This window comes from Typopeltis vanoorti, chromosome 7 (genome assembly GCF_054136105.1).
Source record: "Typopeltis vanoorti isolate ZY-2024b chromosome 7, IOZ_Tvanoo_1.0, whole genome shotgun sequence".
Taxonomy (NCBI): domain Eukaryota; kingdom Metazoa; phylum Arthropoda; class Arachnida; order Uropygi; family Thelyphonidae; genus Typopeltis; species Typopeltis vanoorti.
Window position 1 is genome coordinate 95943458 of NC_143555.1, and position 26148 is coordinate 95969605.

The following is a 26148-nucleotide window of genomic DNA, read 5'->3' on the forward strand; positions in this document are numbered from 1 at the left end:
GTACTATAGTGAATCCGTCTGCTATCTAGTTTCTAGAGATTTTGTATTTTTTTTTTTTTTTTTTTTTGTAATTCTTCGTGGATGAGAATCGCATAGAAAAACATATGAATTATATTGTGAAGAAATATTAATAACACAAAATAAATAACTAGTAAACAAAATAGTGTTACAGTGGCACATTTTAAAAAAAAATAATAAATTTTTCATCCGACAAGGCAAGCTACCGTTGATCCGATTAAGGCTAGGCAATGACTAATCAACTATCATGAATGATTTAATTTGAGGGCTTTATTTCTCATAGCAACGTAATTCGAATGGACTTTGGATTTATGACATTTCCTATGTGAGTAAACGTATACATCATAGCTATCGATGCGCAAATATCAAACATCCCCCGTCAAATGTTTTTTCTACACGTGTTTCACAGAGAGAGGCTTTGGTTGGGTGCCTCTCCGGGACATCTGACAACCTTCGTTAGCCTCCCTCACCGCTACTCTGTTTTCCCACTAGCTGCAACACCGACAACTGGGTCATGGTCAAGGTTAACATGTGGAAATGTACGTGTTCGTGATGAAGGTCGATACTTTCGGGTATAGGAAAACAGCTTCTGTTTCACACTGGGTTACCCTCGTGACCTAAAAGGGGTGCATTACGTCCTTGAGTTTGTCGCTTATGACCTGAAACAACACAAACTTGACCCATTTTACCTAGGTTTCCTAGAGCGTCACCTCCAATAGCGACCTTCACAAGATTCCCGTAGTTGACGGTAGGAGCGTATCCAGAATTATCGAGTGTGATAGCGAATATATGTTGAATGAATATTAATAGAAACACTTCAAAACCTACCTTAAATAAATAGCAATGTCATGAAAGTATGGCTTTAAATTTAAAAGAAAATTAAATTGTCCTACGTGCTTGAGTTATGATAAGTGTATTAAAATAGATTTCCTTGCTTGTTTGACATGAATGTGAACGAGATTATTGACGTCACATCCGTTTTTGAATAATTGAATACTACATTCAGGATTTGCTAAAATAAAAAGCCTGTGTGTGAATTTTATCTGCAAAAGGCTGTTAGCTTATATGTTAGTATTAGTTCTGTGTGTGCTAAGAGCTAGATAATTCTAAAATACTACTCTCGACACCAAACACGAGACTTTAGCCACTTCATTCCTCCACTTAGCAGTTTGGTGGTGGTAGTAGTAGTAGTAGTAGTAGTGATGGTGGTGGTTTTGCGCTGGTTAATAATATTCATTTACTGTCTAAAGATATTCGGAAACATCCATGTCCGCTGTGGGATTCAAACCCACTGGCTGTTAGATGGATAGATGGATAGCGGATACATTACTCGGCCAAGCAGACCTGCAGATAAACAATTTAGTGCATAAGTAAGTAAATAAAAATAACAAGTTAACAACTTCAAAAAATTAAAAAACTTTTTAAATTAAAAAAAACTGAAAAGTAAATAAATTAAACCAGTTAAAAATTAAATAGTTTAAATTTAATATTTGAGAATTAAAATTTAAGAATAAAAATATAATTTTAAGAATTAAAATGAAAAAATAAGTAAACTAAACAAATTAAAATTTAAACAGTATAAAGAAAATGAAAGTTAAATAAAGTAAACAGTTAAACAGCATTACCCAGAATACATGCGCACGATCGCTCGCGTGCACACAGACACCGATTTTTTTTCACCTTACCATTGATTTACCTCCCTATTTGCACTTGGAAAAGATATAATAGTTTGCTGCTCGACTTATAGATGGCGCTGGGAGGGGGTTAGTTTAATCCATAAGTTATGACTGCTATGATATAAATTATATAATGCTGTTTTCCAGTTTTCAAACGTTTCTTCCTTCCTTCACATATTCGACCCCAGTGGCATAGCTGGGGGGAGGAGGGTCCTCCCTGGGCGACACTTTAAACCTTACCTTATACGTCGTTTTGTCTTTTTGTAGTATTTTTGATGTGCTGTTTTGAGAGAGGGGCGCCAAACTCAGGGATCGCGACAAAAGCTTTAGCAACGCCCCTGTCGACTCCCTCTTAAAAATCACGCAACAAATAAGAAACGCTCATATTTCATAAAAACGATTCCATCTGTTCCCTTTCCAGACAAACCTATTCTACAAGATGAGCAGCATTGATTTAGACAAAACAAATCCGCAATAGAATTAACATTCTAAGAAGTTTGAGGGACGTCCAGAAAGTAAGTTCCGTTTTTAAATGTTTTAACTGCAGCGCTATGATCGCAATGGTGCGCATGCGTGCAGAGTTTGTTGATTTCTTAGCAAGGCGTTTGTGCCATTTTCAGACATTCTCGCATTGCGTACGTTTCTTGGTGTGTGTGTTTATAACGTCTAAGAAAATCGAATCGTCCGCCGCGACTTCTTGGGTCAAGGCTCCACAATCAACGCGAGTATGTACTGTCAAACTCTTAAGAAACTACGTCATGAGATACAGAATAAACAACGTGGCATGCTTACCAGGGACGTTATTTTGATTCATGATAACGCCCCCCCCCGCACACACACACACACACACGGCCGGCGTAACACAACAATTTCTCGCCACCTTCGGCTGGGACCAATTCCATCATTCCCCATATAGTCCTGACCTCGCGCCAAGCGACTTTCACCTGTTCTAACATCTGAAATCTTTCCTTGGTGCCCGGTGGTTTCAAGACAACGGCGAGGTCAAAGAAGCAGTCAATACGTGGTTTACGTCACAGGCGGCAACCTTCTACGACAAAGGTATACAACTCTTGGTGCCCCGTTATGATAAGTGCTTAAACAATGGCGAAAATTATGTAGAAAAGTAGTGAAAGATGTCTACTTTAATTTCAAATAAAGTTTTTTTTTGTAAGTATGTTTTTGTTTCTCTGACAGCCCATTGGAATTTACTTTCTGGACATCCCTCGTATAATAGAATATTAGGAATAAAAAAAAAATAGCTTTCGTAGACCTTCAGACAGAGGCGTAGCTAGAGAAGGGCAGAAGGAGCGGTCCGCCGAGGGCGACACTTTGAACCTTTTTGAATTTTCGCAGTTCATTCTAAAATACAGTCTGGAGAACTCATTTCCAAATATTGTAATACTACTGCGAATGTTCCTCACAACTGCTGTAAGTGTTGCTAGTTGTGAGAGGAGTTTTTCTAAATAAAATAGATTAAGAATTACCTACGTTACTATGAAATAGACTTCGCCAAATGTCATCGACGATTTTGCTAACAGAAAAGCAAGAAAAATAACATTTTAGAATGTTGAAATTAAATTTTACTTCAAAAATAAACATAGTGTTTTAATTTATTCCGCTATACGTCGTTTTGACTTTTTGTAGTATTTTTGGTGTGTATTGAGAGGGGCGACAAACTCAGGGATCGCCCCGGGCGACAAAAACTCTAGCTACGCCACTGCCTTCAGAAACATTTGATTAGATCCAAAGAGTGGAAAAGATCGTGAAATCGTGGAAGACTTTAGGACTATATAGTGCTTACATCTTAGTCAAGAATATATAAGCTACTTAAGTTATGTAAGTTTCTAGACTTGATATGAGAGCTTGGTTTTTTCATATCAAGGAACAGTCACAGTAAGAAAAAAATAGAGAAAGGACACTAATGCAAAATATGATATTCGAAGCCCTTTGGTCGGAAAGACCTGGGTTCGATTCCCGTCTATGAGGTGAGGAACCTTCATGTGGTCGCTTTTGACTAAAGGTGAGTTAACCGGTCTCATACGGAGGTGGAGGATTTTTTTCTCTCGATAACTCCGGTTTTTCATCCCTCAAAACATGCAAACCAGTTCCGTGAACATACATGGCTACAGTCATGAATACTTACGGCAAGGAAAACCACCTTGCAGCATTATCTTCCTAGTAATCAGCTACAACTCTCTCTCAAAGAGTTGTAGCCACAGGATTAAGATTAATAGATTAAGGATATGACAAATGTTCTCGTTTATGAGAACACGTTTGAAATATGTATAATATTATGGAAAAGTATGGAGAACAAGTGTTTTCTCACCCACTCCCCTGTACATTCTTGCCCTAAGCTCTCCATATTTTGACCTATTCCAAAGTTGACAGAACCATTTTTTGAGAACTGCCCCAATGCCATTGACAAAGTTTTTTTGCTAAAGTGACCCAATTATGAAATACTTCAACAAAAACAGTTTTACTGGCAGCAATGCAAAATTTCCAAAGGTTGAACAGTAGTATTAAGGAAGAATGGAGATTACATTGAAAGCCTATGCAGAACTTTTGATTATATGCATAGCACAGTTCTATGTATACAATCTCCTTGTCTTTTACGCTTCTAATATTCTTAAAACTTTTCTGGGCCACGTATTTGTTTAATGTTTGTGTTACGGATAGACTAATCGATACTAATAACGCCATCTGGTTGCTAAACTGTAAGTTCGAATCTCGTCGAGAATGCAAGGAGCACATATAAGAAGCTTGTCAACTGAAAATGAGCTAACCATAAGGAGACAAAAGAATTTTTATTCCTAGAAATTTGTAGCTTGCCCAAAAACAGACAAATCGACCGTGGAACACGCATTTAATGTTAATGGGATTAAATGCTTCATCACAGCATTAATTAAGTTTCTATGAAGGCAAATTACTGGACCATGACAAGTCAGTGAGCAAAATACGTTATGGGGAAGATGAAATGATCCAGAGAAATTGTTCTTAGTGTGAAAAAAAAAGCCTTTATAATAATTTTCATTTGAAGGTGAGTTATTGGGTCTCGTATGGAATGGAAACTTTTTCATCTCGCAAAAACAGTCGATCCAGATTTCATCTGAGACGAACAAAGTTGAAAATATTTATTTTAAATAAATGAAATAAAAAGTATAATCAGTTTGTGTATTTTATCTTTAAAAAAAAATATTCAATACATCTTAATCTGTAGAGCTTTATCACTTCCGTCAGCTGTTTGAAGTATTTCTTTGTCTCTGATGACCAAAGGACAAGACACGTGATTGCGTTGAAGTCATGAAAACGACGTCAAATGAAACATACGAATTAGAAATAAACACTGACTTTTTTTCGTATTCTTTAGGTTTGTCATTTGTAAAAGAAAGTTTCTTATGTATTCGACGAATGCTTTTTGGAGTTGATTTTATGATAATTTTTATCAGGATTTCCACTGGCAAAATTATGATTAATTTGTGTTTATATGTTTATATTTAAGACACACAAAGTGAATGGATATTTTTTATAGCTAGTAGCTAGCAATATTTATATTTATAAATATAATTCTATAAATATAAATTATAATATTTATAAAATTAATTTCAAATTTATATATGGTGTTGGAATTAATTAAAAAATCTTTTTAAAAATTTATTACTTATTCAAAAATTTCTTAAAGAATTAGATAAGTATTTATATATTTTTATTTATGAAGATTAAAATTAGTAAACGTAAACGCTTGATTTTACTATTATCTTGATTATTAAGTGGATCTCTAAATCATTTCATGAATTTCGCTGAGAAAGTAGTCGCAGATTTCCAGTGCATTCGATCATGAGCTTTGCTTCTTCATAACTTGCTCATTACTTTGACCATCGGTGCTTCTATCAGGTTAGTAATCTTCCAGTTTTATTCCATCCGCCTACTCTCTCTCTCTCGAGTACCAACTTGTCACCTGACCTGACCATCTGTTATCATTTAGTACCTCGACATCGCCTTGCCCATCCTTCTTTTGCTTTCATAAATTGTTTCACTGATATCATTTGACACCTGTCATTTATCTGTAACCCGTCTTTTTTTTATTTTTTTTTATGTGCTTGCTCCATTTTATTTCGATTACACAACCCGTTAATAATATTTATATTTATAAAGAATTAATTTCAAATTTATATATGATGTTGGAATTTATTTAAAAATCTTTTTAAAAATGTATTAGTTATTCAAAAGTTTCTTAAAGAATTAGATAAGTATTTGTATTTTTATTTTTATATAATTTTTTATTTATGAAGATCAAAATTAGTAAACGTATCATAAAATCATAGATAAAAAAATTAGTCCTTATAAGGACTGGCTTAAAGGGGTGAAGCAATATTGCTTTTCATATTCCCCGTTATCTGTAGAGGACAGTGTAGGGATAAGGTGTTATTGAGCTATGAATAAAGCTCTGATCATGGCAAGAGGGTAACAGCAGTAGCAGAGCCTCAGTTAGAACTTCATTGGCTACAGCATTGCCACCCATTACCCTCCAAGGGTACCAATTTTAGTCGCCTCGTACGACATGCATTAGCTACATTGGTGCTATTCTTATCCCGGCAACCACACGGGGATGATAAAAAAATTAAATTAACGCTTCAAATAAAGAGAAACATTTATGAAATAAAAAGTTAACTGTTGTTGCTATTTTTTAAATATTTTTTATTTAGATAAGTAAAATTCAATATATTTTATTTATTTTTTTATTCATTTTAGTTGTAATTTTTTAATATAGCCAAAATCTTTTTATATTCAATAAATATTTTACAGTTATCAAAAATTGTTGTTGTTGTTATTATTATTATTATTATTATTATTATTATTATTATTATTATTATTATTATTATTGAATAAATATTATTGATTAGAAAATATTACTATTACAAAGATTCAATATTTATTTTTAAATCTAAAATTAATGTTTTCACATAACAATATATACTATGTACTATTTTTTTTTTTAATTACTGATATAATCCTTCGAATGATGATATCCATATATATTTCCTGTCTAAGGTATTGGTAGTTCCCACTCCGATCTATAATAAAGCTGTTAAATTCAATTTTGTGCTTTGAAACATTATAGTGTCTTATAGCCCGGTGTGAAAGCACCACCTGTTTTTGTGGGATAGACGAAATTAATATAATTTCGCGGAACAAGAACATTAGGAATAGAAAGCGATCACATGATTATTATAATCAGCCTGCTCACAACTGACATAAAGGTGGATATTATTACATCATCCCAAGCGCATGTGTGGTATGTCAAACTTTTGAAATAAACTTCGTATGCTGAAAGTTAAGCAGAACATAAAAATATTGTGTGCGTGGTTGATGAGATAGCAGTGCTTACTAGGGAAATGTTATTATATAACAAGGTGGTTTCCCGTTGCCATCTTTGTCCAATAGTAACGATTCCATGTTTATAGAGGGGTGTGTTCACGATTTGCCAGTTTTGTTTCCGGGAGCAATCCCTCCATCTCTGTATGAGACTGGCTAGCTTACCTTGGATTGAAAAGCCCTGATAATTTCACGTCATAGACAGGATTCCAACAGGTCTTTATAACCAAAGGGTTCCGTCGAAACCAATGGAGTTAAGGAGGCTCAGAAAATATTATTCTATGACATTTAATAATAATAAATGATATTATATTGTCTACATAATTTGATGTCATCTAAAAAATCATGTTTATACAAAAATTATAAAAGAAAAAAATTAACTAAAATATTTTTTGTTATTAATTATTTTTATAAATATTCTAAAATAATCGTGTTTTACATTTGATTCGTTATCCTAATACGCTGTTCAACAACTGCTTTTCTGTAAGTTGGTGATAAACAGAGGCCTGATACTAGCAGAAATATCCAGTATCTTTTCTATTAAGTTGTAATGACTTGGAATCACATGATGTACGGCGATTGTGTCCTAAATGATTTTTTTCTTCAATAAATGAATAAACATTGTACATATTCTAAGGACGTCTTAAATAACTTGAATTTGGACTAAACTGATATGATGACGATCAAGCCCTTGGTTTTCACTACCTTAATAATATAGGTTGATCTGATGGAGCATATAGCTCGCCCTCTGCCGTCAGTGAAGCTAGTGATTAGGTCTGGTTCAGTAGGATTGTTTGAGAATGTTTGTGTTTCACAAGATCATGTTCATTATAGTCGACAGCGAATCTTATTAATTGATTTGGATGGGTAGCTGCTACAGAAAAGTATTTTAGAGCCGTATGCTGAAGAAGAGTAAAAATATTTGGAATGTTGGCTTCTCTATGAAGTTGTGAATTTCTAACAAAACCATAGAACATCAAATGTCAAGGAAAAATGGCACCAGTTTGTTGCTTCCAGTTAAATCCGTTTTAGATATATTCCACGTTTCCCTGTACTGCGCAGTGGTTTGGACAGAATCTAAACTGTCCATCTGGTAGGATGTTGTTATTGGATACTTCTTGCAGTGATTAAAAATTAAAAATCAGCTAACTCCTTTTAATCCCTTATAGAGTAGGGAGTAGCTGAGGCCGTTTTAACCTTATCTAACATTTGGAGACTGAATGGGCAGTTCAATCTGCACTGGTAGCAATCAGAGATAACTGGTCCAAGGCTGTCGCGAATTAAGCGGCATGCAGTGAAGAGACGGCTAATAAGTGCCGCCATCTCGTGGTACCTAACCCTAACTCAATATTTTTAATGTCTGAAAATAGTGTGAGTTCTACGGCGACTAGAATCGAACTCGAGACGCTCTTTCTTCGGACGTTTTAACACCGAGCGCAAACACCACTTCCATTGAGCTACACAGACTCTTCCAGTCTTGTTGATTATTTTTTTCTGATAGCTTTCTCAGACAGGAGAGGAGGTAGGTAGTTGTGAGGAAATTTCGAATTTTTTCCTGGTTTGGGAATTAAAATTACATCAGCAGTTTTCCATCTAGTTGGAAAGTACGTCTGAGCATTGCATTTGTGATAGCAACTATATGCATGATGGCTTTTTGCGAGAAACATTTAATAACTTTGTTTGTGATTCCATCAGGACCCGGAGTCTTTTTATTATTGAGTTTTTTTATGATTCTGCAGACTTCAGCTGGAGAGGTTGGGAGGATATTCATTTGATGGATAAGGTGGTTCAGAGCGCGACGTACCTGTCGATGTACTTTGGAAATGAATGATAAGTCTGCAAACGTATAGTTGGGACTGGATTGTAATTTGAGACTGTCTGAGAATGCTTCCGCTTTTTTTTCATATTCACGGTATACAATGCCACGCTTGCCATGTATTGGTGATACATAATTTGGTGTCTTGCCGAGAGATATGAAGAAAATCCATAAAGATGTCATCCGGTTGCAGAGATCTGAGCTATTGTTCAAGAGCTGGTTATGAAAGTCTCTAATAGCGTAGTGGACTACATTAGTGGCCCTATTAAGTTCTTGGCAGTCTTGAGGAGCCAAGTTTTATGATATCGACGTCGTATTTTGTTTTTAGTAAGAATGACATTTAAAATTTCCTCCTGGAGCTGGTTGGGCTTCGTGCGGGTTGCTACAGATGTGACTCATGCTAAGTCTGATAGTATTTGCTTTTCTAAGCTTAGAACAGTATCTTTGACTTCATCATTTGATGATATAGATGATACAGGACCAATAAGATTCGTAATTGTTATAGGTAGTTAAATCCAGTTTGTGATGGTTGGATTAATCGTAATATCTTCTGGGACAACACCCAGCTGGAGTAAAACTGGGTTGTGGTGACATCACTAATCGCCTTTATTTGATATTGGTAAGGTACAATTTTAAGGATAAGAACCAGGTCTAGAATATCTGGTCGCTCAATCGTTCCATAATGTGTAGGTTTGAGTAGACCAGCAACCATAATGTTCTTTTTAATAGCAAAATCATTTAGAATTTTAGCGTTTTGGTCAGTAACTCTGCTATATTAAGCCGTGTGTTTTGAGTTGAAGTCGCCAGCAATTATTACTTCTTCTTTGGTATCTAGAATTGAGAGAGATTTGAAGTAGAAATCTGTTTGTTTAAAGAGTTGTATACGGAATATTGAGACTGCTTGTATTGGCTGAATGAATTTGTAGACCGCTAATCTCCAAGGTTATGGATGATGGAATTTTAATTTCATTGAAATTTAGATGTCTTTCAATAAAACTAGTTCTACCTCCACCTCTGGTATCAGTTCAATCATTTCTAAAAAGATAATAATATTGTAGTGTTAGTTTGTCGAATGGTACAGGTGAGTTTCGTTGATTAGCAATATATCGATATCTAAATGGGAAGCAAACTCTTGTAGTTCATGCATTTTGTTAAGCCATTTGCGTTCCAGTATGCAATCTGTAGTAAGTAATTGGTGTTAGTTATGTTACTCATAGCTGAGTGTAGTGTTTTTCATAAATCTGTTTGTTGAATATTCAGTAGGGTTTGTTTTATTCAATTCAAGCAGCGTATCTCCAAGGACAGTTGTTAAATCCGATGAAATGACAGTAGATTTGATAAGACAGAGCTTGCATACTGTTTTTAAATTATATATTTCATGTGTGTCTTTATCAATTTCTATCAGAACTAGCGGTATCGGATGCTTGTCTCCCCTATGCATTCTTGATACTTTTATGATTTAAAAGCTCTGTCTTATCAAATCTACTGTAATTTCATCGGTACTTATGGATTCGACAATTCCTCTTATTACGACCATTAAGTTTTTGTCACCTTTAAGGGCAGATGTGTGATAAGGAAACAATAAATCGTGCAATAGTTTTGTTAATAATAGGTAGTCTGTTACTGATTCCGGTTGAATGCGGACATCCTCCGTGGAATGTTTTGCGTTAGATGTGATTGTTTTTTCATGATGCAGGCTAATTCTGGCCCTTCCTCCTTAGATCTGAGGACAACTGGAAGAATCCGCTCTGTGCTTGAGTTAACAGATGCATCCATTGATGCAACAGGTTCATTGGTATCAATGACCTTTTTTTCCTATTCACTATTTGAAATTCATCGGATTTCTCTTCAGAATCCGAATGTGGATCCTGTAGGGAGGACTGTGACTGATCAAAATCTGTCTGTAAGACTGTTAGCTGAGTCGATTAAATGGCGATTTAATGAGTTTAATTCTGCCTGGGCATCTTGTTTCAAGCCTCTAATCCTATCTTTCTGAAGGAACGTTATAATCAAGATTTGCTAATGATAGGATCTTCCATTGTTTCTGACGTTTGATTTTAGACAAAATAAAAGATGAATGACACGAAACGAATAAATACAGCAACCGACTCTCCTTCTAATCATCGACATCAGTACATCAGGGCTGAGATTCAATCAACAAGTATCACGTACCAAATCGTGCACTCAAAAATATAATTCAAAAACAACAAAGGCTAACATAAGATCAAAAGAAATCGTCTCGGATCTTTTTTTGGTGAGATGGACTGAGTCCTTGACTCAGTCCATCTGATTGTTCCTTATCTCTCCATCTGATTGAAGAAAATGTGTGCATGGGGTGTTATTGAGCTAAAAGTTATAGTCATGGCTGGGTAATGGCAATAGCCGAGCCTCAGTTAAAACTTCATTGGCTATAACATTGCCATCTGTTTCCCTCTGGATCATCTCGGATAATTGATGTCTATGTGGTTAGGAAATAGGAAGAATATTTTTTTCTAATTTTGGTTTGTGAATTAAAATCTGTAGTATACTACTATTTAATGCATAAAAAATTTATAATCCTCATAAAAATAATAAAAAGCTGACCGAGTGGTTAACGTATACGCTCTCCACTCAAAAGGCTGCAGGTTCGAATTCCCCTGTGGACATGGATGTTTGTAATTGTCTGTGGAAATACTAGGGTCGACGGTAGACGGCGTTGGGTGTAGTTGCGGTCAGTTGGTGTATTGGGAGTGTTGGAAACCGAGTTGTAGAGTAGGTGCCCTCCCTCGATGAGTCTTCGGACTCCCTGTAGGTGTTATGTAATAATAATATTTAATAAATTATTAATTATTTAACTGCAGTTATATATATTTTTTAAAAATACATTTTCAATTTCACTTATAACGATATGCAATCATGGAAATGTTAACATTCTGTTGTTAACAATACATTTCAACGTTTCCATAAATATTTAGTCATAAATATTTTAATTAAAAATTAAAATATTTATGACTTTTATCTCAGATTTTTTTTTCACTATTTGTTTTTAAAATCAATTTTTTTTTCTGCAATTTTACATGCAGTGAATTATCTAAAAGCCATTCAATATATCACGATTATTTGCCATTCATTTGAATGATGGATTGCCACACAACAAACCATGGTTGTATTCTGAGGGTTCTAGTTATTTACTTACTTTTTTTTGTGATAATTCATTTCATGAAAGGTTAGAATCCTGAGGCACATTCATATTGTGGGTGAACTAAGAATATTAATAATATTTAATAATTTAATCTTTAATTGAAAATAAAAAGCAAAGTAGTATAAACATGAGAAGAAATAACTTATGAAAAAAAGTCTGGGGAGACCTGAAAAATCTCATTTCCAGACCATCCCGGTTCCTGAAGAAAGGATATCAAAAAATATTTTATTCATTAATTTATTTTTGACATTCCTAATAAATGTTAAGCATTACAGTTGGAGAGAGGTTCATGGATGTCTAGCCATGCTGAGGCGAGATTCAAATCTACAGGATTTGTCGGTGAAAGCAAAATTATGTACACGACCACGGAATACCAATGAAGCATTAGTTTCTGACTTTAAAAGTACTCTTTCGAACTGCAAAAACAGCAATAATTCAGATTGAGACATAGAAGAAAATCAGATAGACTGCATTAGGCGAATGTGATAGGTGGCAGCCACTATAGGTAGATAAAACACAAATAACAGAAAGTGTAATGAAAGCATTTAAGGCAGTAATGCAAAGGAATGTGCTTCTAATAAGGTGGGGTAGCAATAATCTTTCAAAATTAGAACCAGTCTTTCTCTGTTTCCAAACTACAATTAAAGTACTATCGTTTTCTGAACTTTCGTTTTTTTCTGTAAAGAGAAATATATAATAAAAAACATGTATACAATCTACTTTCCTTATTTATTAGAAGAATATAGAAACAGTCCTTATAAGGACTGGCTTAAAGGGGCGAAGCAAAAATGCTTTTCATCTTCCCCGTTATCTGTAGAGGACAGTGTAGGGATAAGGTGTTATTTAGCTATTAAAGCTCTGATCATGGCAGGAGGGCAGCAGCTACAGCATTGCTATCCATTACCCTCCAAGGATAATGGATAGCAATATTAATCACCGCATCTCACGGTCGATTGGCAATCATATAGAGACAGTTCTTAAACGAACTGGGAGATGGACTGAGTCCTTGGCTCTTTATCACGTCATCTGAATGAAGAAAATCTGTCATACCATATCTGCTCTATCATATCATAGAGAGACATAGAGATAGACGCGTCATCTGAATGAAGAAAATCTGTATGGATGGGGTGTTATTGAGCTAAAAGCTCTAGTCATGGCTGGGTAACGGCAATAGCCGAGCCTCAGTTAAAACTTCATTGCCTACAGCATTGCCATCCGTTACCCTGGAAGTCCTAAAAAGGATCAAATCCTATCTGTCTGCCCTATCATACCATATCTGCTCTATCATGTCATAGAGATAAAAGCCAAACTTTATCTATATATTTTAAAATTATTATTTATATTAAAAGGTGGACTTAAATAATTTATTATTCTACTTTATTTTTTAAAAATAAAATAGAGTTATATAAAATTTCTAAAAGATATTAATATTTTCACTGATATTCTATATTAAAATTATTATTTTTCCCCTGATTGATTTCTAATTTAGTTTTTAGCATTCCTCTAAGCTGTTCGTACATCAGATTTTCAAAAAATACGATCCTGACAAAGACTGTATTACGCAATATTTATGAAATTTATGAAATCAGTGATTCATGTGCTATTTCCTAATAAAGAACAAATTTTAAAATAATTCAAGACAATAATCAAATGGTGTTTGTCGCATCCATCATCATCATAATAGCAATCTAGAATCTTTTTTGGCTTATATAGTGTAATATAGGTCCGCGTGGTTAGCCTAGTGGCTATGCTCTTCGCAACCATAGGGGGAAGGAGTGTCCTAGGTTCGATTCCCGTAGAAAACGTGAAAAGTTAAGGATCTTTCTCAGCCATAACCAAGTTAGCAGGTCTTGGGCGTCGATTTCCCCCAATTTATCTGGAGTTTTTCATCGCAAAGCAGGCAAACTGGCTCCGTGAACACAAGCTACAGTCATAGGATATAGTACGGCAACGCAGACAACGGGAAACTACCTTGCTCATTCATTTCCCTAGATGGTGGTGTATATACGAGTATAGCTGCCCTCCTTTAAATTCCATTTAGACAAAAAGCGGAATTTTTATTATATTTTATTTATTTTTTACCCTTTTTTTTATCCTTTCAAGACGTGTTGCCAAATTTTGTTACCGGAAATGATTTCCACAAATCTGTCGAGCTATCAAAACGGAAAATAGACAAAACACAACAAACAAACGGAAGAGAAAAACAGATTAATATGCATTTTTCGAATTGTTCTTAATTCGTGACTTGCTTGATATGTAAAAAGTGACCAAGTTAATCCCTGATGTGTATACGTTTTTTATTTTATTTTTCATTTGTTTTGTTTTATGTTATTTTTTTAAATACAAGGCTAAAAAATATGTTTTGGAGAGAAATGACGATTTAGTCACAAATGTAATTTAATTGTAAGTTGGTTGTAATGAATTTCTACCTTTTGGCAATGAAAGGAACGCAATCAGATGGCAAATGCTACTGTCAAAACTGGTGAGAGTTTAATACGAAGTTCGGTAATTGAATAAGGTACAAGTAAATGACATTAGCTAATGATGTTGATGGCATAAATGCAGTGCTGAAATGAGCTTCGATTTAATATTTTTTGACGACAAATCGATGAATTAAAACAAGTGGAATGTAGTGCCGAACACACGCCAAGAAAAAAGGCAGAGAAATGGAAGGAGATCAAAATAGAAATTATTTTTCACCCTTTGCCAAATTTCCCCAAAGAATTCAGTTTGTTATTCATATGCACTTCTCCACAAAAATATGATGCACTGAACAAAAATATAATATGCATATTTAACACAAAAATAAGAAATATATTTAACAAATAAATAACAATAACATTTGACTAACAAATAGCAGTACTTAACAAAAAAGTAGGAAACATTCTTAAATAAATAACAAACATATTTAACTAAATAATAACAATAGTAATTAATAAATAAATATAAGAAATACTTAGCAAAGTAATAGCAACAGTACTTAACAAATAAATATGTGAAAAAATTAACAAAATAATAGGCATAGTATTTGATAAATAAATATGAAAAATATTTAACAAAGTAATAGCAATAGTACTTAAATATATAACAAAAACATTTAATAAAAATATGACATAAAAATTTCTCGATGTAGTAGCTGTGGTAATTAATAAAGAAATAACAAAAATATTTAATTACAATAAAATAAAAATACTTAACAGAATAATAGAGGCAGTACTTTGCAAAGAAATAAGAAAAATATTTAATAAAAATATGACCCGAATACTTATAAAATAAATAAAATAAATAATTTATCAAAGAATAGCAGTAATAGTTAACCAAACGATAACCAATAAATTTTACAAACAAATGACAGAAATAATTTAGAAGTAAATATAAGAAATTATTTGTCATACAAAAATAAAAAGATCTTAAAAATAATAAACAAGAATAGTTTACTGACATACGAATGTAATGTGTAAGCTTGACAAAAAAATTATAAATATATTTAACGAAACAGGGAATATAATACTTAATAAAGAAATTAAAAATATATTTAAGTAAGAAATAACAATGATGCTTCACTCCTAACCGTAAAATACATTTAAAGATCACATTGTGTAAAAATTCAATGACAATAGCTTGTTTCAAACAGAAATAAAACAAACATTTCACAAAAACATGGCAAAATATATATGCCATATTTATGTGGCATAATTGAAAACAATAACTCTTTTGTTGAATAAATAAATCCCAAAATACATGAAAACTGTTGATAAAAAAATAATATCCATATTTTTTAAAAGTATTATATAAATATTTAACAAAATAACTAATTAGATGTTTTATAAAACAACAGAGAAATTTTTGAACAAAATAATACACCAATTTATTACATAGATATTTAAAATATAAAAGATATATTATATGGAGGATTTTGTTAACTAGTTTAAAAAAAGCACGTTTAAAGAAGCAATTGTACACTAATTTGATAAAGGCATTACCACACTTCACAAAAGAAACACGTATGTATTTAAAAAAACTGTGCATATAATTCAAGGAAAAATTATGAATATACTTGACAGTCACATCTGTATACTTAATAAAGAAATTGAACATATTTGTTATAAAATAGTAATGATATTTAACACAGAAATAATAAATATATTTACATGAAACTGTAAATTTCATAGAAAGTAGTTTATGGGCTGCAGGTTTTCTTTGCACTGTTATTTCTGACTTCAAAAGACATAAGTTCCTGAGATGACAGTCTACCCATTTACTGACAAGACACATTTTTTTTTTAAACAAAGATTCTAAATATGCAGTTAATTTTACCAGATTAAATGCATTCTCAATTTTATTTTTGCTTATTCGCAAGGCGATAGCTCTGTATGATCCTATACAAGCTGATAACAGGAATATTTAGTTGTTGTTCAGAGATAATCCATACTTGTATAATTAAATTAGAGGACTGTTATGGTCTGTGAATCCCTGACTGACAGGGCCCATAGTAAATTAGAACACGGTTTCATCAAAAGCCAACTGTTTGACAAACATGCTCTTTAGTTAATTCCCGACAGGTGCTACAATACCCTAGTACTAAATTCCAGTTGCGGCTATGCACAATCAATTAGTGGACAAAGGAGTTAATTCACTGTGAAATATCCTCTGGGGCAAGCAAAGGACTTCATGACATACAATGTGGCCTTTGTCGTTAGGCCAAGACTAATGTCAAAGTTCGTAGTACCCCATTTGGAAACATACATATGGAACTAAGAATTGCTACATTACTGTTGGAATTATTGTAGTTCTTCGAAATGGTAATCCGCAGAACAGATAAGAGCGAAAGGATACGTTTCTTGTTTTTGCGAGAGTCCGTCACGTTAAAAGAGTTTAAGTTGTACTATCCAATCACTTACTTTAGGGTAAAATACACTTAGAGATAAACATGAGATGGTCTAAACCCAAACAGCTGATATAAAGATGCTCATGTTTATGATCGGAATTTGATAAATAAACCTCAGCTAATGGGTCGGGAGAACGCGCGCGCCACACACACACATACGCACACGATAAAAGAAAAGTATGGTATTATGGTATTATTTTCAAAGTAAAAACAAGGGATAAAGAAAATGTATATTAAAATATTGTGTGTGAAAAATAAATCGAACATCACTGGTTATTCATTTGTCTTCCAGGATCCTTTTCTTTTCTTTTTCATATTTTATTTATTTTTATTTTCTAGTGATGGTAATAGTTAACACATCTAAAGTTTTGATTTTTTTTTTTTTTAAGAGAAAACAACGATTAATTTATCGTTGGTTCTTGGTAATATCTCGGTGTCTTCGTAATGCAACCATTACGAAGACACCGATTGCAAAAGTTGGTTTCATGAATACTGTATAAAAGGAAATATAGAACACTATTGAATAGTTCAAAATCAATTTAAATAAACAAATCAACGGATATTAATGCCAACATGAATAAAACGTCAATAATGAAGTTAAATTGACTGCATATTCGAAAGAGTACATACTTTTTCATACCACAGTTTCTAAATGGATACTATGCGTTGACCAATCATATATGAAGAGAGAGTAATGTGACTGTTTAACCAATGCGGAGTCTGCGACGTGGCATCGACTTTCAAATTTAACTGATAAAGGTGATCACAGTTAAAGACACCACAGATAAAGCCGGTGAATTTGCAGTGATTGAAATTTGCGAGGAATTTAAAGGCGTGTGGCTGTCAACAACATAAGTATAAAAATGTCCGATTTCAACTAGTGAAGTCTTTTACTACACTTATTAGTTAATAGTTTTATTGGTGCAACTGTTTTTTTTTTGTTTTTTTTTAAACTACAGATTACAATTAGTCACGCATTTAAGACTGTAAATCATTCAGGCCGAAACTTTTCTTTGTCTTCAAGCAGTTCGTAGTGAGTAATCTGAAACAAATAAGATTAATCATTGCAAAACAAAAGTATTTCCTTTATATATCTGCAGTCTGGTAGCTAGGAGACGTGGAACCTTTGATGACTGCGTCTGTCAAATGGAAGATAACCGTAGCAGTTGGAAGCTATTATCGAATTAATTGCCTTGGCAACCAGCCATAGTTTGACTAGGCAACATTCGTCTTGTACCTTCAAGGTTGTATTGTTCTTTTCGAAGAGTGGTGAACACCGTGAAATATCTTACTCGAATTAGATTTAATCCATTACAGTTGCCGTTTCTTATTTGTACAGGTGACTTGATACAGAAACCAGAACTACAATGGACCGTAAGAACGACAGACAAAGAGAGAGAGAGAGAGAGAGAGAGAGAGAGAGAGAGAACAGGTTTCTATGAAATACCGTACCAAGCGTAATGTGAAATTGATTCTTCTAGTATTTTTTGTATTTTTTTTTTTTTAAGAAACAGCGATTTTTTTGCGTACGTTTTAGATAATAATAACTTTTAAAGATGTGATAAAAAAATCCTTTATTACATCTTTCACATTTTTCTACTTTCAATTGTGTCCAATAAATCACAAATGACCTATTCCCTCAAACCGATCATTATAACACACCTAATTAGCATACATAATACACTGGCCTCATAGCCTGATTTACTTCGGCCGTAAATCTAAACAAACCAACCCAAACCATGGAAGTATACTTAAAGGAAAAGTAAAATACAGATAAAGTTAGGTGTTCTCTGACCTTATTTGTTTCGCACTACGAGGAAGGGGCTAGAATTACCTCCCGAAGTAAAAGTCACAATTAAACCATACAGGACGTTCAACATCTGATGTTGTAACTTTGAAATGAGACAAACTAGACTACGTTTAGCAAAATGGAATATAAGCAGTTTATTCAAAAAAAAAAAAAAAACTATAAAATATGAAACAAAAAATGAACATCAACATTTTTAGAATGAGTAAAATTAGACGAATAGGTTTCCAAGATAAAAATAGATACCTATGCTTTAGTTTATTAAGCAGGATGCAAGCATAATAATTAATACTTAATAATAATTAGTAATACTTAATTCAAAAACTAGCCGACGACTCCACACGCGCTTTGAGGGCATAAAGAAACAGATTAGTGGTTCTGTTGTGTCCGACGACCTGGAAGTTGGTATTTTGGGATAACATCAGAGCTCTTTTCGTTGACTGCATTTGTAAGGGAACGTCGTACTCTAACAGAGCTGCAAAACAGCAAGAACTTCACCTTGCCAACAAAAATTAATATAGTCCTTATAAGGACTGGCTTAAAGGGGCGAAGCAAGAATGCTTTTCATCTTCCCCGTTATCTGTAGAGGACAGTGTAGGGATGTTATTGAACTATTAAAGCTCTGATCATGGCAGGAGGGTGACAGCAATAGCCTAGCCCCAGTTAGAACTTCATTGGCTACAGCATTGCCATCCATTACCCTCCAAGGGTATTAATCACCGCATCTGACGGTCGATTCAATCTCAACAAAATTAATACAGTGTAGGGACAAGGTGTTATTGAGCTATTAAAGCTCTGATCATGGCAGGAGGGTAAGAGCAATAGCCGAACCTCAGTTAAAACTTCATTGGCTACAGCATTGCTATCCATTACCCTCCAAGGGTATATCATCTTCAACCACACACCTTAATGCCAAAAAAAAAAAAAAAGAATTAACAATGCGTTAAGAGATCTTAAATATTTCAATCATATTCATTAAAACTTGGTGTTTTAAATTTTCTTTTTTTTTTTTAATTTTTCTAAGATTTTTTCCAATATTTAAATTTTTTATTATTTATTATAAATATTATTTATATTTTTATGTAAAATAGTTATCATTTTATGTAATAACTGCTTATTGCTTTATTAATGCATTCTGTAACAATAAACTTTCACGCAATAATATTGACACAGAATTTTATTCAGCAGCATATATTTATGTTGTTTTTTTTTCATTACGTTGGTTCTATTATATGTTAGAGATACCAAGAAATTCTATACTTTAATTCTTTTCCCAAGGAAGCAAAACAATGTTTTGCGGTTGAAATATATTCACGTCTGAGCTACTATATATGAGCCTTTATATACATATCAAGGCTAATATGAATACTAAGGCAAGTGATGTGAAGTTATTATATGACTTCACATCACATGCCTTAGTATGTATACCGTAATGCAAACCCCCCCCCCCCCCCCTGTTCGGACGTGTAAAAATACTATGCATAATAGGAAGGGCCACTACCCAGACTGGTTTCGACCTTTTATTGAGGTTTCATCAGTGGGAGCCAGACCCAGTATGCTAAGTCGGAACTGGGCGAACACACACACACACACACACACACACACACACACACACACACACACACACACACGCTATATATGTTACACGTAACCCTCGTATAACGCGGTACTTATACAACGCAGTTTCGATATAACGCGGTCTAAAATTGTAATAACCCTTGTTGAATGCGGTACTTATACAACACGGTTCCGATAAAAACACGGTCTACAAATTGTAGTAACCCTTTATCTTTTCCTTTTCATATGTTTTTCACCGCACGACTTAAAAATGAAATTTTATCTTCGTTAAATTTGTGTCCGCCCGTATCCCGCATGTAATTATAAGTAGCGAATTTATATTAGGGGAAATACCCTTTAGCACGCATGTACCTCAATTATTTACCATATAAAACATTTATTATTGAAAATTGTCCTCGTTTCTGCCAGGAAAGTGCATTAAAAATCATAAGTGTGTTCATCTCAAGCTGAGCACTTTATTTTCTGGTGAATTACATACAATATGTAATGCTTGCTTTTTTGTGTAAAAATTATATTTATAGTAATGGCCACAAACCAACATTGAAAACAAAATTAATTTCTTTCGAAGAAAAATATTCAAAATCTTGGATCGGTTGAAAAATGGAGAAAAACCAGGAGTTTTTGCAGGGACTTCGAATTTAAATGAATCAACAATTCGAACAATCAAACAAAATGAACATAAAATCCGAGAAAGTGTTTATTGCTGGGTTAACGATAAGTGCAAAGCGCGTTGCTCGTGTATACGATATTCTAATGGAGAAATATCTAATGATTTCGATAGAAGATTGCACCTCAAAAGAAAATTCCTATGAATGGAAATCTTATTAAACAAAAAACTCTCAAAATTTATAAACATTTATAGTGCAGATGTTCAATGGTTCAATGTTCAGGTGTTCAATGCGGATGAATCCGGGTTATATTGGAAAAAAGTGTAAAAACGCACCTATATTTCGAAAAATGAAAGATCAGCTCCTGGATTCAAAGTTTCCAAAGATAGAATTACTCTGCTGTTTTGTAGTAATGCATCAGGTGATTACATGACAAAACCAGTGTTTATTAACCAATCCTCAAATCCTCCTGCTATGAAAGATTAAATTATGCACTATTTTATTTTGCCTAAAACATTTATGCATTATGTGCAATGAAGTTTAAGTACAATTTGTAATTTTTATACTTTTATACTATGTATTTGTTTCATAGTTTATATGTTTGCTTAACTTACATGAATTACCTGAATTAAATAAAAATATTTTTTGTTGGATATGTCATTGTTGTTTATATTAAAAAAAAAAAAAAACGATTTCGGAACATAATCCTACTTTTTCTATGTGATCTGAGACTCGCATAACGCGATTTATATAACGCGGTATTTATGCGGAACCTAACATCCGCGTTATACGAGAGTTACTTGTATTTAAATGTTACATTTATATACCATTGGCTACAAATTATATAATACGAAATTATGAAAACAGTAATTCTAAGCTATAATATTTTCTCCCTTTATTCTATATTTTTATACAAAAAAAGCAACGCTTAGAAATAAAAACGGGGACGTACACATAAAAAAACCTTGCATATAAAAATTATTACTTTAAATTATTTTTGTTAGTGTGCTGATAGGGTGTGTTGGACGGGCGAGAAGGAGGAGGAGGAGTGTATTGTTATCAGAGACATCTTACAAATATATATTATGGAAAAAATCATAGATAATTGTATATAATCATAAATCTTTTATAATTTGAGTGCCTATAATAATTTCATTAACATAGCGATACTCCAAAAGATCCTATCGTAAGATACGTCAAAAAAATATATATAATAATAAATAAAATTTCACTAAAAGTGACTTTACGTTGGTATTATAAATAAAACTCAGAAGGTACTTGATTGTAGAAGTAAAAAAAAACTGGTTTGGTTGGACCATGTTTTATACATTTTTGACGAAAGTAGAGGAATTATGGTGCACATAGAAATACCGAATACACAACAACAATATTTATGATATTGAAGTAAGTCATTAAGAGGAGAGAGGATCATCTTTTATATACCTTCATCTAAGAAAATCAACGCTATTTATGGTAGATTTGAAATTTCTAAGTAGCTAGTTAAAAAGAGTTATGAATTCGGTAAAATAGAGTAGTGTAACATTAACATTTTCATAGCTAATACAATAAATGTAGAAACCATCAAAGAACAATCAACTCATCTTCAACAATATTTGTTTTCAATGCTCTCTCTCCTACCTGTGGAAATTAACTTCAAATCTTCATAAAAAAAAAAAGATAAATAACATTCGCTGACGGATCCTATTCGCTGTGGAAAAAAGAAGCAGACGATCCTTACCTTTTTTTTTTTTTTTTTTGTGACTATATCATACACATACATCGTCTTACCGACAGGATCATTATGCATTGCCGTTTACAGAAATCCTTTTATCGGAAGATATATCCATACGGACTATCAGTTGGTCAGAAACTTGGTATCATTAAGACCCTTGCCAGTCAAGTCCATGTCATTTGCTCCAAAGATCTTTCAGCGTACAATATGAACACATAAAACTGATCGTTCTTTAAATGGTGACAACATACATATCTACCAGTAACAAAATACTAGAAAAATGTTCAGGCAAATTTTCTCTGAAAACAAAAATCGAATAGACATTTTTACACACAAAAAAAAAAAAAAAAAAAAAGAAAGAAAGAAAAAAGGAAAAATTCTATTTCTTTTATCTTTTTTTCCCTTGTAAAACAGGAAGGAAAAAATGAAAACGCTCATGTTGTATGTTGCATTATGTCTTGCCTCGCAGTTTAATCATATGAATATAATGTGTTTATCTAGAATAGGGATCAACCAAGAAAAAATATCATTATATACATCTGGATCAAGAATCATAGACAAGAATTAGTAAAGATGAAACTTTTTTAGAGAAAGAATGATTTATATCGATGCATTTTAGTTACATTGACGCCATCTATTATCCTTCTCCATTTATTTTCATGGCTTTGTTTCTTTCTATACTCTATGATTTATCTAATCATTAAACCACAAAACTGTCAATAAAGAGTCCTTTTTTTTTCTACCATAAAAAAAGCCACTTGTTTAATAACTTCTCAACCTGTCTTACTAACGTTTCGTTGATTTGTGTACTACGCATTTTCTAATATTTGTGCTTGAAATTTATAAAACAGTCTTCTAATAAGCAAATAATAATTATTTTATGGAGTTAAGTTTAACAGTATTAATTACAAGACTCTTGAATAACAGTTTAATTATTTTCATTTTAAAATGATATATAGCGTAATAAAGTTCATTTTAATGAGGTCGTAAATATCTTACTATAGAAACATTTTCTACGTGTTTATTTAGTAAGATATTTTATTATGAAATCGTCTGCTATGACGTAAACTTTTGCACGTGCTCAACTGCCATTAGTCAAGTTACAGCAAATAAAGTGCGACGCGTCTGTCTACATACTAGAATACTAGAACGAATATTTCTGCAAATAAAGTTGTAAAACTATTTAGCAAGTTTGATAACTTAAAATATCCTTACCGAAATGAAAAAATTTCGGAGCTGCAATTTTTACCACTAACAGTAATATCAATATTATACAAGCTCGTCGCTATTTAATGGAAAGATCAATATATACCTTCTGCGAAAGTAGTCTTGTTTACGTCATGTGGACATCCCGTAACATCAGCAAAAAGCCTTTGGGCTGCTTTGAAATCGGAACTCGTATTTTGCAGCGAAACGACGACCGAATGTGATACAAGATGCAGCGACGAATTTCTGAAAAGCGACTAAAGTTTGAATTTTTCTGGCACCAAATAGAATTTCTGGAATTCACCGAAGATATGTGAAAGGGAAGTGTAGATTTTCAAAATAATTCACGTCCTGAGTGATTTCTTCACATCGGTTTGAGGTAACTTATAAGTTATTCGCAATTTACAGTATGATATTCCTAATTACTCCGTATTGAACATCGCTGTCAAGGATACTTAATTATACAATAATATTATGACTTTTTACATGGTTTTTGATTCAATATTTTGTTAGTGTTTATAACATGTCATAATGGATAGCGTATATGCGGTATACAATGTAAAAATTGCTAGTTCAAAACAACAATTTTGCATATTGTGCATGTAATAAATAAAACACCAGACCAACATAATAATGACATTTTAATTATAATGACTTTATTTTTCATTTTTCATTTTTTTATTTATTTTTAAAATTGATTTAAATATTAAACTTTAAACATTTTTCTTGATTATGCTTTTTATTATACTTGATATTTCAAAAATAATAAACAATATTATTATTAGTATTAGTATTATTACATGACATTCAATATATACTTTATATACTTTCGATCAATATATACTTTCGCAGAAGGTATATATTGATCTTTCCATTAAATAGCGACGAGCTTGTATAATATTGATATTACTGTTAGTGGTAAAAATTGCAGCTCCGAAATAATACTAATACTAATAATATAATTAAGAAATTATTAGTAGCTTCACAAATTTATGAAAATCTTATGTAAAGGATCTCAACCAAATTTATAAGCCGAAATTAAATTATAAACTTAACTGTTAATGAATTTAGAATAGAGTTTATGCTGAATAAACTATACTGGAATTGGAAAGTATTTCGCACGACTGAATGACTTCTTCAGCTGAAAGTCCGTTATAACAATTCTAACATAAATGTTGTGTTAGAATCTCTGGGACTAATTATAGAAGATAAAATTTAATACCAACTGCAGGAAGGGAAATGGAGATTGAATGAAAAAAGTCCTTTTTAGGACTTCCAGGGTAACAAATGGCAATGCTGTAGCCAATGAAGTTCTAACTGAGGCTCGGCTATTGCCGTTACCCACCATGACTAGAGCTTTTTAGCTTAATAACACCCCATCCATCCACACAGATTTACTTCATTCAGATGACGGGATAAAGAGTCAAGGACTCAGTCCATCGCCCAGTTCTTATAAGAACTATAAGAATACCAACTGTAGTCTATTTTTTTTTTTTTTTTGTCTATAGAACCACATCTTGAGAGAAAAACAAACTAAAAAAATTTTGTTTCTCACCAGAAGCATAATTACTATAATTCAAAATCCTGCAATGCAAAGGATCCAAGAACATAAATGGGTCGAACAAAAAAAAAAAAAAAAAAAAGGTTTTGTCACATCCTTACTTATGTCCTTTCCACCAGGATTATTATCATGTACCTTTGCTCAGTGTAGCTCAGTGGATGTGGCGATCGCCAACCACCGCGCTTGGCCGCACGAAGGAAGACTTGGTTTCGAGTCTAGTCGGCGACTAGAGGAAATTTTTCTAAGCCTTTTTTCGACCGGTTCCCGAGTTAGTCGATCTCTGGCACGGGCAAGCAGGTTTTTCCTCCCGGAAACTCGGGTTTTTCGTCCTGTAAACTCAAGAAAATCGACCGTAGAACCCACATTATTTTCAGACATTAAATTTGTGGTAGGGTTAGGGACCACGAGATGGTGGCACATTTGAGCCGTCTCTCTTCACTGAGTACCGCTTAATTAGTGATAGCCTTGGGCCATCTATCTCTGATTGGTACCAGTGGAGATTGAATTGCCCACTCAGTCTCCAAAAGTTAGATAGGGCTAAATGGCCTCGCCTACTCCCCGTATACGGGAATAAAAAGGCGTTAGCTGATTTTTTTTTTTTTTTTTTTTTTACCTTTGCTCAGTGCACCTCATGATTTCGTAAACGACAGTGGATGTCCAGAGAGTATTACTTTCATTCTCGAAACATTCAAACAATAATATGT

At 33.1% G+C, this 26148-nt stretch overlaps 1 protein-coding gene and 1 long non-coding RNA gene across 2 annotated transcripts in view; one reads left to right on the top strand and one right to left on the bottom strand.

Annotated features, from left to right (window-relative positions):
- Positions 1-268: 268 nt before the first annotated feature.
- On the bottom strand, positions 269-24025 carry LOC150104882 (uncharacterized). Its single transcript, XR_016548555.1, has 2 exons — positions 23893-24025; positions 269-1362 (listed from the first exon to the last, which is right to left on the bottom strand). It is a non-coding gene; the product is annotated as an uncharacterized LOC150104882 (long non-coding RNA).
- Positions 23800-26148, top strand: part of LOC150104883 (UPF0462 protein C4orf33 homolog) — a 150497-nt gene continuing 148148 nt past the window's right edge. Inside the window, exon 1 of the mRNA XM_090395392.1 lies at positions 23800-24262. The gene's annotated coding sequence lies outside the window, so the exon portion shown is untranslated. The remainder of the gene's footprint in view (positions 24263-26148) is intronic.